This window comes from Vitis vinifera, chromosome 4 (genome assembly GCF_030704535.1).
Source record: "Vitis vinifera cultivar Pinot Noir 40024 chromosome 4, ASM3070453v1".
NCBI classification, from domain to species: domain Eukaryota; kingdom Viridiplantae; phylum Streptophyta; class Magnoliopsida; order Vitales; family Vitaceae; genus Vitis; species Vitis vinifera.
Genome location: NC_081808.1, coordinates 19,758,689 through 19,779,046, shown reverse-complemented (window position 1 = coordinate 19,779,046; position 20,358 = coordinate 19,758,689).

Here is a 20,358-nt window from a genome sequence, read left to right as displayed (position 1 = left end):
GAAAATTGTCAATACTAGAATAAATGAATTGTTTTTGTTTAAATCCTAAAGTGAAAAACAATATGTGAATAATGCGAAACTAAGTAATAGAAATTAAATTAATAAAAAAAAATGAATATTGATTTTAAATTCAATTGATTCAAGTTTGGGGTTTTCCACAATCCAACCTAGTGTATAGAAATTAGAGAAAACAATGGTCTTTTAAGTAATATAATCTTAAGGTTTTGGGATCCTTGGCCGCTCGCGATCAAGTTGAGTTCTATAACTCAAAATTGCATCCGAAACCTAATTTTTCCTTTTTAAAACAGATTTCCAAAACCATCAAATGAATGAGATTGATTACCAATTTAAGATTTGGCTGTTTAACCCTTCCTACTCCTTATAGTTTTGTTTAGGGGCAAATAAAGGTAGAGAATACGAGGATAACTAATGATCAATAATTACCAAGAATCACTAGTATCAGGTAATAACCTACAGTATCATCCCCTAAACGAACTCACAAGGATATAATAAAAAATGATAAATTGTCACTTAACCAATAATTAATCTCATTGTTATAATAATTTACCCATTGTCCCTATAGATAATAGCCCTTAGGTTTTCATACTTCAAGCCCTAAGTTGGCTTTTAGCCTTTCATGGGGGTGATGTCACATTCACAATCCATAATAGGGTAAAAATCCATAATTTGAAACAAATAAAACTAAAAACAATATATTTAATAAAGAAACAAACCAAAGTTCTCGTTTTCTTCAACCTTCAATGTCAAAAACTCCGGATAAAGATCCAAGATCCCTAAAACCTAGAATTGAGAGAGTTTATATAATATCATCAATTACCTAACATGTGGCACACTCTCATTGGCCACTTATTACAAAATAATTTCCTAAAACCGATTAAAAAATAATAAAATGTTGATTTATAGTTGTGTAGGGTCCACTTAGGGCGGATGGAGTGCCCTAGATGCAATTCCCGAGGTAGAGGAGGCAAAACATCAAAGTGGCAATGAATGAATTCGAAATTGGTGTCATTTCGAAGTGGATTTCGAATTCATAAGTCGAATTTCGAAATTATAAGTTGAATTTCGAAATCATTTTGAAATGACCCTTTGACTTGGTGTAGTTGTCTTCAAATGGTCATAACTTCTTCATGTCAGCTTCGATTTGCACACCGTTTGAAAAGTTGGACTCCTGACTTCCGAAGCTTCGAAACAATATATAGTATATATATATATATATATATATATATATATATATATATATATATATATATATATATATATATATATATATATATATATATAATGGACTCCAGAAAGTACTCTAAATTATTCCATACATAGTTTCTAACTGGTAGGATCTGGAATCCCTTACTTTTATGACAACATATGAGCCTTCCCAATTAGCTTGAAGTTTGTTGACTCCTATTTTCATTGTGTTCTTGAAGACCCGTCTCAACATAAGGTCTCTTGGATGAAATACTCGTTCTCTTGTTCTTTTATTATACTAAGCTACAACCCTTTGTTGGTAAGATGCTGCTCGGATCGCAAATGCCTTCTTTTCTTCATCTACCCAATCCAAGTGTATTTCCAGATCTTTATTACTACTTCTCGTTGACCGAAATTCTCTATTGTATCAAAATACTTAGTCTTTTTACGTAGTAACTCTAGTCAAGAAAAACTAGAGAAAGAGTCACTACGGCTTTTGTAGTATTCCGGGTATCGTTCTCAAGGACTGGCTTATGAAAATTGTCAATACTAGAATAAATGAATTGTTTTTGTTTAAATCCTTAAATGAAAAAAATAATATGTGAATAATGTGAAACTAAGTAAAAGAAATTAAATTAATAAGAAAAAATGAATATTGATTTTAAATTCAATTGATTCAAGTTTGGGGTTTTCCACAATCCAACCTAGGATATAGAAAGTAGAGAAAACAAGGGTATTTTAAGTAATATGATCTTAGGGTTTTAGGATCCTTGGCTGTTCGCGATCAAGTTGAGTTCTATAACTCAAGATTGCATCCGAAACCTAATTTTTCCTTTTTTTAAAACAGATCCCTAAAACCATCAAATGAATGAGATTGATTATTAATTTAAGATTTGGCTTTTTAACCCTTCCTACTCCTTATAGCTTTGTTTAGGGGCAAATAACGGTAGGGAAGACGAGGATAACTAATGATCAAGAATTACCAAGAATCACTAGTATCAAGTAATAACCTACCGTATCATTCCCTAAATGAACTCACAAGGATAGGATAAAAAAAATGATAAATTGTCACCTAACCAATAATTAATCTCATTGTTATAGTAATTTACCCATTGTCCCTATAGGTTTCCTAGCCCTTAGGTTTTCATGCTTCAAGCCCCAAGTTGGTTCTTAGCCTCTCATGGGGGTGATGTCACATTCACAATCCATAATAGGGTAAAAATCCATAATTTGAATCAAAAGAAACTAAAAACAATATATTCAATAAAAAAGAAAAAGAAAACAAACCAAAGTTCTCGTCTTCTTCCACCTTCAATGTCAAACTCTCCAGAAAAAAAAATCCAAGATTTCTAAAACCTAGAATTGAGAGAGTTTATATAATATCCTCAATTACCTAACATGTGGCACACTCTCATTGGCCACTTATTACAAAATAATTTCCTAAAAATAATTAAAAAATAATAAAATGGTGATTTCTAGTCGTGTGGGGTCCACCTAGGGCGGATGGAGTGCTTTAGATGCAATTCCCGAGGTAGAGGAGGCAGAACATCAAAGTGGCAGTAGGTGAATTCAAAATTGGTGTCATTTCGAAGTGGATTTCGAAATCATAAGTTGAATTTCGAAATCATTTCGAAATGACCCTCCAGCTTGGTGCAGTTGTCTTCAAATGGTCATAACTTCTTCATTTCAACTCTGATTTGCAAACTGTTTGAAGCGTTGGACTCTTGACTTCCTGAGCTTCGAAATGATATATAGTATGTATATAATGGACTCCAGAAAGTGCTTCAAATTTGTCCTCAAAGTCAGAGTATATAATGCCATCAGATTTTTGAGTTCTAAATTTCCATGCAGCTAAATCTTGCTTCATGCCTGATTTCCCATGCTTTATTGCCTTCTTTCTTACTCCATAATGGTCATTTATCATCCTCCAACCTCATGATATCCTTGTTTTTCCTTTCCTTACATTCAATGAGTCTTGACTCACTTATTTCCTCATTTAGCCCTTTCTTGATCTTTCAAAATCTAAAGTCATTTAATTTGCACAATTTTCTTCCCTTGAACCTGAGATAAATCTCCAAAGTATAGATTAAACTCATGGCTAGGGCCTTAGCATTGATTTAGGTCAAGTTGGGTGATTTGAATGTCCTTTGGTGCACAAATCATATAGAATATGTGTCATTAGAGCACATATTTTGGCTCCAATCAACGAGTCCATTAGCAAAGGAGGCGAGAAAATACCCTGCTTTCTCTTTTACCCAAATCCATTTCACATACTAAGGCTACAGTGGGATCAACTTCAACATAGTTGGTGACATCCTCCATCTATGGAGACTTGGCCATACCCATATGCTCTATTTCCTTGTTCGGTTGTTATTTGGAAACCTGTAGAAACCGGAGCATGAAGTTATAGTTGAGACAAGTCACCAGTAAATCCAAACTCATCAGACACCTCCGCGTGAGCATGTTGTCTGCTTTGGGCCTAAATCAATTTCTTAATGAGAACTGAGGAACTTGAGTGGTTCTAACACATCCAGTCCTTTCACAAATAATAATTGTTGTGTGCAAACTAGTTTGCAAATTGTTTCAACAAAGTGCCAGAAATTCTATCCTCTTGCAACCTTAACCAGTGTTCTGTAAGTACAAACCACGAGTTACATAGCCAGGTGAGCCAATATTCCCAGGAAAACATGGAGTGAGAACAGTGTAGAAGAAGCGAACTACAGTGCATTGTGGGTTTCTCCAATAGGATAGATTTTGCTTCCAAAGACAAGTGAGAAGCTAGAAGCTAGTCCAAATATGATTGAGAATACTTTGCTAGGAAGTTCAACTCTTTTGAATCACTGCTTGGTTTTCTATAAAGAGTTTGTCTTAGATATTCTTTAGAATTGATGTTCCTTACAAGTCTAATGATATGCTCCAATCCTAACCATCCACTTCGAAAATCTTTTCTGAATGAAATGAACTAGAGTTCTCGTTGAATGTCACATGCATAGGTAGCAAGCTTGATGATCTAATGAGTTTCAAGAAATCTAGCTTTAACCATTCTGGTTCCATTTTCGCATAAAAAAAAGGTTGAATGTTCTCAATTTCTGTCATTCTTTAATGCCCAACTGTAACTTTTCTTTCTCTTTCTAAAACACAATGGTTATTGCCCTCAGAATTGAGATGTGGCCTACTCTCTTGGTGACTATGGGCTACTAATGGGTGCAAGAAATGCTTTCTCCTCTTCTGTTGCTCTTTCAACTCATAAGTAACATCTAGAGTAAGGTGCAAGAGCGAAAGAAAAACAGACCAACATGACTAGGAATAAGGGAAGTATATGAACCCAAATAGAGCATGATTAAAAATATCAAAACCAATGAATCATCAGATGAAGTTCCATTTCAAACTGAAGGTGCTCCCATGGTTCTTTGAATACCAGCTTCTTAATGGTGAGATTTTCCCGGAAAATGGATGTTCTTATGAGGAACCTTACCATGTATATTTCAGTTTGCACGACCTTAGCCGGAGGTACTTTTGAAGGGACTCCAGCATAGGGCACAGTTGCAGGAGATACAACTGAAGTGGCTCTAGTAATGGTTAGAGATGTCTTGTTGAAGAAAATAAAAAGAACAAGACTGTTGCAGAAAACAAAGTGCAAACCAGAAAAACAATGTTAGAAAATTCTGGATTGAAAAAGTGGAAATGTGTTCTTTCATTCATCATCTGATTACTTTACATGTGTTTTTATATCAAAATTTCTAGAATCTAACTCTAGTTACCAACTAACTAACCATAGTTACAGTTACATAGGTTAGCTAACTTCCTAACTAAATTTGGTTAGCTTAACACTCCCCTCAAGCACAACCTGGAGAGACAACAAGGTTGGGCTTGGCTAGCAGATATTGAAACCTAAGAATAGATAGAGGCTTAGTGAACAAGTCAGCCACTTGTTCTACAGAAGGAACATAAGATACCACTAGTTTTTTATCTAGCACATGCTCACGAACGTAATGAACATCCACTTCAATATGTTTCGTTCGGGAATGAAATACCTGATTAGCAGCCAATGCACCAGCGCCTTGATTGTCACACCATATGACAGGTGTGCTGACAAGAGAAATTCCAAGTTCTGAAAAAAAAAAAAAAAAAAACGTAGCCATGCTACTTCCGTTGATGCATGAGCGAGGGCGCGATACTCTACTTCGGTTGAGGATCTTGCAACCACGGATTGTTTACGGGAGCTCCATGTGAGAAGATTAGTGCCAAGAAACACACAGTAGCTGGTTGTAAAGCGCCGATCATCAATTGAACTCGCCCAATATGCGTCTGTGTATACTTGAAGATGTAGAGATGAAACCGGAGTGAAATGCAGTCCATGATGAACTGTACCTTTGAGATAACGTAATACTCTTACACGTTGTCCAATGAAGCTTAGTAGGTTGCTGCAAGTATTGACTAAGTTTGTTTACAACAAACGCTATGTCCGGTTTTGTGTGAGTCAAGTATTGGAGAGCACCAATGGTGTTTCTATAAAGTGTGAGATCAAAAAATGCAGGGCTGGAAGTTGCATGAAGTTTGAGGGCTACACTCATGGGAGTAGGAACTAGTTTAGTTGAATGCATATTAGTCCTAGTAAGGAGATCAAATGTGTACTTTGACTGTGTAAGATGAAAACCATTTGTTGTGCGAAGAACTTCAAATCCAAGAAAATCTTTCATAAGGTCCAGGTCTTTTAGTGAAAATCTATTCTGAAGATCCCGAATAAGAGTTTGAATAAGTGGAGCATTGTTGCTTGTAATAAGTAAATCATCAACATAGACTAACAACAAAAGAAAATTGTCACTGTGCTTGTAGATGAACAGAGACGTATCTGATTTGGAAGAGATGAACCCCCAGGTATGGAGGGCTTGAGCTTGTGGAACCAGGCACATGGTGCCTGCTTAAGACCATATAATGTTTTCTGTAGCTTACAAACATGTTGGGAATGAGATGTTCTGACAAACCTAGCTGGTTGGGAAATATATATAGTTTCTGCAATTTCTCCATTTAGAAAGGCATTGTTGAAATCAATTTGACGAATCTCCCAATTATGTGTTACAACTAATGTAAAAACGACTCGAATAGTAGAAGCTTTGATCACTGGACTGAATGTATCAGTAAATTTCACACCTGCATATTGTTGAAACCCTTTGGATACTAGTCTAGCCTTGTAGTGTGTATGGTACCATCAGAATTATATTTGACACGAAAAATTCATTTACTGTCTATGACATTCATGGATGGATGAAAGGGAACGAAAGTCCAAATATTGTTTCAAACTAAGGCTTGGTATTTTTCAACCATAGCTGTGTGCCAGTTGTGATTTTTCAATGCTTGATTGACAGTGGTAGGAAGTTAGTCTAAGGGTGAAATGGAAGTAGACAGGTAGGTAATATGATCTGGGAGTAGTTTGGGTTTAAATGTACCCATTTTTGTACGAGTAGTCATAAGATGAAAAGAGGGAGTTGAAATAGGAGGTGAGAGTATAGAGAAGGACACTGGTCTTGATGTAGCTGGACACATAGAAGAATGAGAAGAGGTCTGTGACATGGTTTGTAAAAGAGGTATAATGAAATATGTGGATGAAGTGTGTGAAGTAGGACTGGAACCATCCATTGGTAGAGATGAATAGGGAAATGTTTTTCATCAAAAATAACACTTCTTGAAATATAAACTTTCCCGGAAGGATGCAAAATAGGTATCCTTTATGGGAGAGACTATATCCAATAAAAGTGCATTAAGTAGACTGATATTCTAGTTTATGATTTTTGTAAGGTTGAAGATACGGATAGCAGACACAACCAAAAGTCTTCAAGAATAAAAAATCAAGTGAAGATTTAAACAAGAGTTCATATGGAGTCTTACTATGTAGAACTGGAGTTGGTAGTCTATTGAGAAGGTAAGTTGTTATAGAGAAGACATGTCACTAGAAAGTAAATGGTAGTTGAGATTAAGCCAACAAAGTCAAGCCAATTTCTACAATGCGTCTATGCTTTCGTTCCACCTTCCCATTCTGTTGATGAACATGAGGGCAAGGATGACGAAAGGGAATGTCTTTCTTCTACAGTAGAGATTGAAGGGGATGAAACTTTCCACCCCAGTCAGTTTGTAGACACTTAAGTTTGGTAGGAAATTATCGATAAACCAATGCTATGAACTGCAGGACAATTGATGTTGTTTGGGACTTTTGTTGCATGGGATAAATCCAAGTATAGTTTGTAAAAGCATCTACAAATGCAATATAATATTTGTACCCATCACAAGAAGTTGTATGTATAGGGCCCCACACATTCGAAAAAACTAGTTCAAATGGAACCTGTGTTTTATTAATAGCAGTAGGAAATGGAAACTGTTTTGTCTTGCCTAAATGACAAACAGTACAAAAACTGAGTTTATTTTGGAGCTTGGACTTAATGCATAGTTTGTCAAGTACTAGAGACACAATTTTGCTGTATGAATGACCCAATCTTTGGTGCCATAAGTGTCAAACACCCATGTTGTTGTCTTTTGCACATCTTGTAGATTCAGTTTTATTTACTTGCAGGCTATATTCAATAGATGGAGTAGCTGGTTGCTTGTTGATTAGATAGAGTAGTGGCTAAATGAGGTAGAAACATATTTGCATCTTCAGAGAAACCTACAAACTGCCGGTTAGATAAGACCTTGGAGATATCCAACTGATATAGGCCTTCCTTAAGGCTGCCTTGGAGTAATATCTCTTTGGACTTCTTGTCCTTAACAAAACAGCAATGAGAGTCAAACTCAAGAATAACATCATTATCTTTAGTGAATTTAGCTACACTGATTAGGTTCTTAGTAATTTGAGGTACATAAAGTACATTGGTAAGATGTAATGACTTGGAAGATTTATATGAAGGAAGAGAAGTATGACCAACACTAGATATATCTAGTGTTTGTCCATTTCCCACCACAATATTACCTGTGCCAAAGTAGTGATCAGAGACATCAAGAGTATTGGAATCAGTGGTCATGTGGTGAGTAACATCACTGTCAATGAACCATGAAAAGTTTGATTCAAGATCTAGAGCAACAATATATGCATAAGGAGATGTGTTTTTTGAATCATGTTGTTGTTGTGAATTCTGAATTGGATATGATGGTACCAGCGGCCTTGTTGATTGAAGCCAAAATATGTGCTCTAATGGCACATATTCGATATGATTTGTGCACCAAAGGACATTCAAATCACCCAACTTGACCTAAATCAATGCTAAGGCCCTAGCCATGAGTTTAATTTTTACTTTGGAGACTTATCTCAGGTTCAAGGGAAGAAAAGGGTGCAAGTTGAATCACTTTAGATTTTGAAAGATCAAGAAATGGCTAAATGAGGAAATAAGTGAGTCAAGACTCATGGACCATAAGGAAAGGCAAGACGAGGATATCATGAGTTTGGAAGATGAGAAATGACCATTATAGAGTAAGAAAGAAGGCAAGAAAACATGGGAAATGAGGCATGAAGCAAGATTCAGCTGCATGGAAATTCAGAACTCAAAAATCTGATGGTAATATATACTCTGACTTTGAGGACAAATTTGGAGCACTTTCTGGAGTTCATTTTGTATATACTATATATCGTTTCGAAGCTTGGGAAGTTAGAAGTCCAACACTTCAAATGGTGTGTAAATCGAAGCTAAAATGAAGAAGTTATGGCCATTTGAAGGCAACTACACCAAGCTGAAGGGTCATTTCGAAATGATTTCGAAATTCAACTTATGAATTCGAAATCCACTTCGAAATGACACCAATTTCGAATTCACCCACTGCCACTTGGATGTTTCACTTCCTCTATCTCGGGAATTGCATCTAAGGCACTTCATTCGCCCTAAGTGGACCCCATACGACTAGAAATCACCATTTTATTATTTTTTTAATTATTTTTAGGAAATTATTTTGTAATAAGTGGCCAATGAGAGTATGCCACATGTTAGGTAATTGATAATATTATATAAACTCTCTTAATTCTAGGTTTTAGGGATCTTGGATTTTTTTCTAGAGAGTTTGACATTGAAGGTGGAAGAAGACAAGAAATTTGGTTTGTTTTTTTTTATTCTTTATTAAATATATTGTTTTTAGTTTCTTTTGATTCAAATTATGGATTTTTACCCTATAATAGATTGTAAATGTGACATCACCCCCATGAGAGACTAAGAGACAACTTGGGGCTTGAAGCATGAAAACCTAAGGGCTAGGGAACCTATAGGGACAATGGGTAAATTATTATAACAATGAGATTAATTATTGGTTGGGTGACAGTTTTTCAATTTTTTTATCATATCCTTGTGAGTTAGTTTAGGAAATGATATGGTAGGTTATTACCCAATACTAGTGATTCTTGGTAATTCTTGATTATTAGTTATTCTTGTCATCCCTATCGTTATTTGCCCCAAACAAAGCTATAAGGAGTAGGAAGGGTTAAAAAGCCAAATTTTATACTAGTAATCAATCTCATTCATTTGATGGTTTTAGGAATCTATTTTAAAAAGGAAAAATTAGGTTTCGGATGCAATTTTGAGTTATAGAACTCAACTTGATCGTGAGCAGCTAAGGATCCCAAAACCCTAAGATCATATTACTTAAAAGACCTTTGTTTTCTCTAATTGCTATACCCTAGGTTGGATTGTGAAAAACCCCAAACTTGAATCAATCGAATTTAAAATCAATATCCATTTTGTTATTAATTTAATTTCTTTTACTTAGTTTCACATTATTCTCGTATTGTTTTTCACTTTAGGATTTAAACGAAAACAATTCATTTATTCTAGTATTGACAATTTCCATAAGCCAGTCCTCGATGACAATACCCGAAATACTACAAAAGTCATAGTGACTCTTTCTCTAGTTTTTCTTAACCAGAGTTGCTACGTAAAAAAGTTTAAGTATTTTGGTACAACAAAGAAGTTCGGTCACTTGTGGAATAATATTGAGATTGATTTTGAGATTGTATTTGAGGTTGTAGTGGAAGTGGCTGATGTTGAAGTTGTTGTGGTTGATGAGGAGATGAAAATTGTTGATTTTGTGCACATGGTGGAGATTAGAAGTACACATCAAAACGATGGGAGCACTTCATAGCAGCGTGTCCTATTTTTCCACACAATTGACAAACAATTCTTGAAGCTTGTGAATTACGTACATTTCTTGGACAAGAATTTTTGTTGCTTGAGCCTCTGAACTGTCCATCATTAGTGTTAGAATTTTGAACACCTCCAACTGTAATATGTGTTGCTGGTGGAACATCAATAACATAGGCTGTAGAAAGTTGCTCAAGACGAATCTCATGACTTTGTAGTAGACAATGGACTTCTTGCAAAGAAATTGCCTCAGATCTAAATGTAATATTCACAACAATTGTTTCAAATTATGGTCCTAATCCACCTAAAATGTAAAGAATTAAATCTTCATTTGATACAGGTTTTCCTGAGATAAAGAGCATATCTGCTATGTTTCTCATTTTCAGCACATAATCATTTATGCTTAAGGCACATTTCTTTAATGATTGTAGCATGAAACGTAGTTGAAGAGTTCTTGCCTTTGAATCTGAGACAAAAAGTTTTTCAAGAACACTCCACACTTCGGCCGATGTTTGACAATCAACCACATGACCATACATAGCTCTAGATATGGAAGCAAGAATCTAACTCAACAAGAATTGATCTAAAATTACCCATTGATCATATTCTGGATTGGATGCAAGCAAGAAGGAAAATGTCGCGAAATATCGGCGATATATAGCCGATATATCGTGTATTGAGAGTGGGCGACACGACATTTCGTGAAAAAAAAAATCAGAGGAGGGATATTTTGCAAAAAATCCCCAAAAAATCGACAATATATTGGCGAAACACGATAAATTAGTGATTTTAATGGAAAATCGCCGTGATGTCAATTAATCGCCGATTTTTCGGCGATATATCGCCGATTTTTTGGAGATATATCGCTCCTCTCTCTAGCGTGATTTGACGGCCCAAATCATGCCCGTGTTGATCCGACGGTCCAAATGCGATTCCAACGGTTATAAAGTGATCCAACAGCCAGATTGCTCCCAATTTGTGATCCAACAGCCAAAATTGAATTTCAACAGTAACTTAATGTTCCAACAGCTATTTTGACCCAAATTTCGTCTATAAATACCCCATTTTGCATCAATTTCATCCATTTTTGCTTTCATTCTTCATATGTTCTCTTATTACTCCAATTTTTTCTAAGGTTGCTCAATTATTCAATCATTTTAAGGTATGTTTGTTTTAAATTGTAAATAATTTTGTTTGCAATTGTAATTAATTCATGTATTTTTAACTAATTAGTATGTTTGCAAGGATGATTTAATATTATTTTTACATTCAATTGTAATTAATTTGTATATTTTTATTGAATTAATTTAGGTTAATTTGATTATTTAATTATAAATTGATATATTTATTTTAGATGATTATTTGTGATTTAGATTCACATTTAGAATTAGATTAAACTAGTTAACTTAGCTAAATTATTTAATTAATTTAATTAACATGGCAAATTATTTAATTAATTTAATTAACATGGTAAATTATTTAATTAATTTAATTAACATGAACTAGTATATTTTGAATATGAAATATATTTATTTTTATGATTATTGGGATTTATTTCCATATTCAATTATGATTAATTTTTATATTTAGTAAATTTATCATAGAATTACATTTAGATTCAAAAAATTAACTTAGCTAAATTATTTAATTTGTTTAATTAACATGAACTACTATATATGGAATATCATTATTGTAAATTCACCACATGAGTATTTATATGATTACCAAATTGGTTGCAGCTAAATGGTGGTTTATGTATGGGAATTAAACACCTACATTAAGAAAGTTAGTCATCAAAGTTATCTCACAAACTGCGTCATCTTCTGCCTGTGAGAGAAATTGGTGTACATTTGCTCTCATCCACACAAAGCAATGAAATCGTTTGGCTTACCCTCAATTGGAGCAATTAGTTTTTTGTTACTATAATATGAGGCTAAAGTTACATGATATGGAGACAAAAAATGATCGAGTTGCTAAAAAAGATTACTTTGATCTTCTTGACATTTCAGCCGATGTGGGTGAAGAAGAAGATAATCAGTTGTTCCAATGGGTTAGGCCTATACACTTGGATGATGAAGTTGGAAATCTTGATCCACGAATTGCCGCTCATGCTCGAGAATTTGGAGTTATGTTGAATGTGTGTTGTCCGAAGAAGTTCACTCTGAAAGTTTTAGTAAAGATACTGATGATTCACTTTAGGTGGCATTCAATTCCCACTAAGAGATTGACTCCACAAGTGTTGGCCATAATAGTAGTCCTAGTGCTGCAGGTACTGCTGCTTCTGGTTACGATAGTTCAAGAGGTGGAATTGATGATGGAGATAATAATGCGGGAGGAGATATTGATGAACGTCAACATAGTCAATATCCAATAAGCCAATTTACTTGTGAAAATGATTTCACACACTGCACACAGGATGAAGACCATGGCTCTAGAAGAGCTGGTCCAGGCATAAGAGCTATTGGGAAACCTTATAGAGGAAGAGAACGAATGATGGAACCATATAACAAGAAGTTACTTTCAGGGAGTTTTGAATCTATGAGTATAGGGACTCAATTTAGTGACTCCTTGAATGAGGCTAACGTCTACCCTCCTCATGTGATGAGTTATGGTCAACCTTCAAGTTCAACAAATGAAGAGTATAGTATGTCGCGTTATTCCCCTTCCAAACAAATGTCATACCAAGTTCCATATCAGATGGAAGGAGGATTTGGCATTAACACATGGGTGGACTTTGAGTATCCTATCCATGTAGAAGCAGTGGGCAGGACTCAAGAGATATATGCATGGCATGTTAGAATTTTTAACCAATATTATCGAGGCTCATTGAGTTGGTACCAATATTGTCTCCAACAACAAGTCGGGGTTCCTTCATCTATCAATCCCATTGAACCACATCGATCCTCATTTTGGTACTAAAGGAACATTGCAATGTAATGTGTACAAATTATTGATATTTAATGGAATGAAGTATTCTATGTGACTTTATAATGAGAACAATTACAAAATTAACATTTTTTATAGATCGACATGATATAATTACATCTAATATCGCAAATTATATTATATGTATATAAAATTTAAAATGTCTAATATCGCAATAAAACAACTTTCAAATGTCTATTATACTTCTAATTATATTATTATAAGGTTTTCCTTGCATTTCCATGAGTTTTTAACAATTTTAAGTCTACCGATATTTTTTTCCAAAATATCCGCCGATATATCCGATATATCCGTAAAATCGAAGTACCAATATATCCGTGATTACCGATATTTTCATCTTTGGATGCAAGTTGAGATGAATTAACTGACGTTGATTAAGAGAATCTTGGAATTTTTGGTAGTTTATCGATGAGAATTTGATCTAGTCGATGTGCTCTAGTTGCTGGTAATACCTAAGATCGTCATATTGTGTAATTGTTCCTCTCTAGTTTCATCGAGATCAGATGAAGTATAAAAGAAATTTGTCCCATAAGAATTGAGGAAATTGTCGACGAGTTTCTTACCGGAGATTGGGGTCCTTGTGAGAACACATTTGGTATAAAGAGATCGATGTGATTAGTCACCATTTTGGACGTGTGTCAATGAAGCTCTAATACCATGTCTTATTGAAGAAAAAAAAAAAAAAAAAAAGATTGCTGCAGAAAACAGAGTGCATACCAGAAAAACAGAGTGTTAGAAAATTCTAGATTGAAAGAGTGGAAACGTGTTCTTTCATTCATCATCTGATTGTTTTACATGTGTTTTTATATCAAGATTTATAGAATCTAACTCTGGTTACCAACTAACTGTAGTTACTAACTTACCATAGTTACAATTACAGAGGTTAGCTAACTTCCTAACTGAATTTGGTTAGCTTAACAGAGAGTGACCCATCTTAATTTCTCAACTATTCCGCCAACATTTGTGTCCTCTGGGAAGCAAACTAATGAAGTGTTGACAACCTCATATTTTACATACATATCTACTAGTGCATTCCCCAATAACAAGCCCGATACCTTATTCTGATTGATAAATCCATCAACCCACTTTCCCAAATCAAGTGTATCAAAAAAACTAAAGAGAAATAACAGAGACTAGAACATAGGAGAACCAGAGAAAACAACAAAAAACAAATAAACAATACAAGAACCAAGAAAAGCCACATCTCATGCTCTTTCAATGGGCTTGGACTGGTGAGAAAAGTACTAACAGATTCAAACAAGAAAAAAGACAACCAATATCTCCAAATAAGGCAAAATGAGACAGAGTTTCACTGTGTTCAAGTAATACTAAAAAGAACGGTGATTGAAACAATAACAATGAGCACATGAACAAATCAGAAATCAGCAAAACTCATATGGCCTCTGTCATCCACAACCAAGCAAGCAAACAAAGCCCCAAACAACAAGAGGAGAAGATGAAGAACAGTGAAAGTGAAGATGAAACAAGAGATACACCATGAACTTACCTGAGAGCTCCTCCGAAGCAAAGATTGCTTGACTTCTCAATGCTCCTCCTCCACAGCTCCTATCCAGCCAGAGAATCTCTCTTTTCTCAAACAAAACTTCTCTTCAATCCTCTCTCTATGAACTTTTCTTCTTTGTTGAATGCTCTCCTTCCTCACAGCTTAGTTCATTCCATCTCCAATTCTCCTCAAAAACCTTTATACTCCAATCTTTCCCCTTCTCTCTAAAACCAATCAAAAATCACCAAGTTTCTCTCATCTCTCTCCACTTTAAAACCCAAAAAGTCCCAACTCCCTTTTACTTTTCGTTTTCTTAGCAGATCCCTCACATTTTTATGTTCTCTCACATCTTCTTCTCAAATCTCCTCTCAACTCACTCTCTAAAACCCAGGAAAGTCGGTAGGCTCACTTCCTCTCTTCACAGCTCAATCACCATTATAGAGAATATCCCTCCTTTGTCCTAACCAACCTCCTATTCTATGTAGAAATTGTCTTTTGCCATTCTCCTCTCAAAAACGTGCTCCAAAAAGATGGCCCCAAAAAGGCCCTTGTACAAGGTTGAATTCGAAGACAAAAGGGCGGGTAGGATGATGACATGTGTCCTCATCCCAACCAAGTTGCCCAAAAGAGCCCTGTACATAAATGATATTTTGGAGTTAAGAAAAAAGATAAACAAATGTGAGAAGGCTTAATGCTCAAAGCAAATGGTATTTTTAATAAATAATTTAAAAATATAGTTAGATTATTATATAATTAGAATAAATAACTTTTTTGTTTTCATTTTTTATAATGACTTAGGTTTTTTAATGTCTAATTTTTAGTTTTATCAAACAATAATTTTTAATTTTATTTGGAATCATTATTATGTTAGAAAAAAAATAAAATGAATATATTTTTAATAATATTATTTCTAAATATTTATGTATTTATTTGCATAGGTAAATATAATCTTAATTGAATATAAATTTGTAAATTATATAGATATATTTTTAGAAGTACTTTACTGTCATGTAAAAGGTATTTTTGTTATAAAAAAAAATGGAAGAAAATTGAAGATTATCTTTCTAAATGAAGGATTATTTTAATCCTTTCAAACAATGACACTTTTAATACTAATAAAAAAAAAGCAAATATTGTTTTCAAAAAATGAAAAGTATTTTAGAAAATAAAAATTGAAAATGAAAACTAGAAAATGTTTTTTAGATGAAAAACAACTTTAATTTCCCATATTGAAAATCTCAAAATTAACTAATTAATTTCAATAATTTAATATACATAGAAATTAAACATAATTAAAAATTCTAATTACTATCGACTTAACAATTTCCTAATTTATTGCATAATATTCATTATAAACATTTTTTATAATCTATTTTGGTATTTTGTCATATCTATATATATATATATATAATGAGATTATGAATGAATTGGGTACCTAATATCTTAGGTAGATCATCTATTCCAACAAGATTAATTTCTTGATCACAAGGAGTGATGTTTTCAACAGGATTAGCAAATTCAAAAAGAATTTCCTTATCAAAAAGCTTTGTTCTTATACCTTGGTTATCTACCCACAAAGGATAAATAGAGCTTAAGAAGGGTAATCCTAGGAGGGTTTTTTCCTTAAGATCCTTAACAAGGATAAAGGTTTGCTTAATACAGATGTCATGGTTACGAATATGAACATCTGTTAATTTATACTTAATGACAAGTCTTTTGCCATTGGCTCCAAATAGAGTTTAAACACCTCTATTGTCATGTGTTTAAGGGATAATAGGCATCTCGAATATCGAGATTCTATTATAGGCGCAATCCAAGCTGGATTGAATAATGGCCCAATTTATTTCCAGTGTTATCCTAACTTCACAGTTAGAATAAGAGATGCAGACATCTTAGATTCTGTTGTCCTGCATATTAAGACTCATGACTTTAAGATCTAACCAGGAAACAGTCATGTTTCAATCATAACCAGGTTTACCTATAAGAGCATGAACACAAGCGTTGGATCTGGGGCTCTTTGCACCAGCCCTAAGGGTGAGACCACTTACTTTCACTCAAATATGCTTGATAAGTCAGATTTCATCATCCCTAAGAAGATTTTATGGAAAGATGTTGAGTTTCTTGAAAACTGGCATTTTGCTAATGCCGTTCCAGCCATTGCACATCGATCTGAAAGGATTGAACAAATTGTTCAATATCCTGATGGAGGAGGAGATCTGATTTCCTCCAACTCTTTCAGACATTCCAGTAGTCCTAGAGTTTCAGTTTATGAACCCTCTAGAGCTTCAAGCTCTTCTATCCCAGTTAGAACCACTAAGGAAGAAGAAGGTTCCAGCTCAGGAAATCCTAAGACCATTAAGCTAACAGGGGTTAAAAGTCACACCAACGTGGCTAGACCATTTTACATTGAGGAAAATGAGTCTACTCAGGAATTCCAACAGGATGAGTCCCCTGTTATGTCTTCTACCTATTCCCAAATGATTAACACAATAAGCCTAAGTGATGAGGACTTTGAGATCAACAAGGATCTCTTAAGAAAGGACTTCTATTCTGAAGTCAATAAACAAAGAAATGATTGATTCTTTAGCACTATACCTAAAGTCATTAGAGCCATTTACCAAGAAGAATTTTATGCCTACTTAGGACAAGAAAAGAAAAATATTAAGTTTTGGATTTGGTTTGAACTCTTCAAACAAGAGGAATATCCAGATTATCCTTATAAGTGTGTTAATAACACTAAGAGCATTGATAAAATTAAGTCTTTTGAATTTTCTAAGGAATTCCAGGAAAATCCCCAAATTAACCAGGCTTTTGTTGACAGGATTAACCAGAAGATTAAGGATAATCTTATTGCCCCTTTGACTGTCCAGCCTCATAAGAGAATCAATATGGTTAAATGTGATATTAGTTCAGAAGAATAAGCTGATGATCTAATTAAGATGTTTGAGGAACCCCATAATCAAACTATTTCAAAAAAATTAACAATTTGGAAGCCTTTAAGACTAGGAATTACTATCCTAGACCTACCTTTCCTGACATGCAGTTTGAGGAAAAAAATCAGTATACTCAAGCCTCATACACCAGTGGTACTATCTATGAATGGAACATAGATGGTATGACCGAGTATAACATACTCACTAAGCTTCAAGAAATGACCATGGTAAGTATAACCTATAAATTAAACAATAGACTGTCAGATCATGTTGTAGCTCAGACCATTGTTGCTGGGTTTACAGGTGAGCTTAAGGGTTGGTGGGATAATTATCTCACTTTTGATGATAGAAATAGTATCCTAAAAGCCTATAGGATTAATGAGAATAGTGAAATTGTTAAGGACGAAGATGGCCAAGATATAGAGAATGCAGTGGCTACTCTAATCTACTCAATATCCAAGCACTTCATTGGAGATCCTACAAAAATTAAGATAAAACTACAGATCTCTTAACCAACCTTAAGTGTCCTAAGCTTCATGATTTTAGGTGGTACAAGGAAGTCTTCCTAACCAAAGTCATGCTAAGATCAGATTGTAACCAATCTTTTTGGAAAGAAAAATTCATCTCAGGATTACCCAAGCTTTTCTCTGAGAGAATTAGGATTAAGATAAGGGAACGGTATAATGATCAAATCCCTTATGATAAGTTAACCTATGGTGAGATTATAAGCATTGTCACAGCTAAAGGGATTAAGTTGTGCAATGACTTCAAGCTTAAGCAACAAATGAAGAATGAACAAAAAATCTACAAGAATGAATTTGGATCATTCTGTAGCCAGTTTGGTTTCAGCCAAAAGAAAACTATGCCTCCCTCTAAGCAAAAACCAAGCAGGAAGCCTAGCAAAGATAAGTTTTACCACAGTAAGAGAGGTACCTATGACAACTATATGATGAATGATACTAAGCAGTCAAGACACATCCAAAAAAGGGTCAACAAAGATACCCAGAAAAAGGTAGAAACCCCTTTAGATGTCAAGCCAATTATCTGTTTTAAATGTGGCAAGGTTGGCCATTATAAAAAAGATTGTAGAGTTAAGCAAAAGATTAATAACTTAAGTGTCTCAGATGACCTAAAAAATATGCTTTGTAAGGTAATGTTAAACTCCACAGATTCTAAATCAAGGACTGATTCAGATAATGAAGATGACATTAATCAACTAGACAATAGTGGTGAAGTTTCTAGCCAATCTTCTAGTGACCAAGCAGAATATGTTAAGGGTAATTGTAATTGTTGTCCTAAAACTATAAATGTCATAAGCCAAGATCAGGAATTTATCCTAGATACTTTAAGGAAAGTTGAAGATGAAAAGACTAAGCAAAATCTTTATGAAGTTTTTAAGAAATCTGTTGTTAAGATAGAAGCTAAGAAGACTATAAATCCTTATAACCTTAATGATATCTTAAACAGGTTTGACCAACAGTCTCCTAAGGAAGTTAGCATTAAGGAACTTCATGATGAAGTTAGGTAGTATAGAAAAGAGATTAAGGAGTTAAGACAATTCATAGGTTTTGGTCTCTCGGATCTCCAAGAACAAATCAATAGAATTGTCAACCAAGGAAACCTTATGGATATTCCAGAATCTTCTCATGTTAATGATAATGAGACATATACTTTTTTTAATACTGTGAGTAGGGTTATCTTCCAGAGGTGGGAAGTCTCCCTTACTATAGTAGTCAAAGATAAATTTGTCTTTGATATTATTGCTTTGATTGATTTAGGAGCAGCTAAAAATTGCCTTCAAGAAGGTCTTGTACCTATTCGGAATAGCTCAAAGCCATTTAGGATGGGCTTAGGAAGAATCTTAATAGTTGGACCATAATAAGTCCACCAACAATGGAACCAAAATGGGAAAGAGGAAAGTTGATTCTTAGATGGAAAATAGAACATCCATGAATGATGGAAGTCCCTATTCTGGATTAGAAAAGCATTGAACCATACTCTCTGATAATCCCAATAATTAAAAAGAAGAGGGTTAGAAATCAAACAAGATAAATAACCAAAGAAATTTAAAAAGAGAAAGAACCACAAACTTTTTAGTTCATAAATATAAAACCATCCATGATAGAGGTAAACTGGAAACATAAAACAAACCATCCATGATAGGAGGTAAATCATTTTGCCAATATCTTGATTTTGTTGAAAAAGGTGTGGGGTTAGCAGCCACCACAATTTGCTTGTTTGAAAATGAGGAGCTTGATGCTAATTCATTTTGAGAGGGATTAGCCTTAATGACTTGCTTGAAGGTCTGAGACCCTGAAATGGTTGGGTATTGGGTGGCCTTGACTGGATTAGCTGGATCAGAATGATCATAGTACAAGGTCATCATCTTATTAGGCATAGGGTTAGAAGAATGAAGCCTTGCTTCTTCTTCTTCAACTTGTTGGCTCCATAGCATTTTATGGGGAGAAGGAGCTTGACTGGATTAGGTTTTCTGGTTAGGAGCTTGGGTATTCTTTTTAGGGGTCATGGTCTCGTGAACCCTGCAAATTCCATGAGTCTTATGACTTGGTCATCTTGTTCTAAGCTGACTGACATTTCAAAGGTCTTGATGGTATAATCTGTAAAAAAACTTAAAGGTTCCTTTCTTATAAATTTCTTG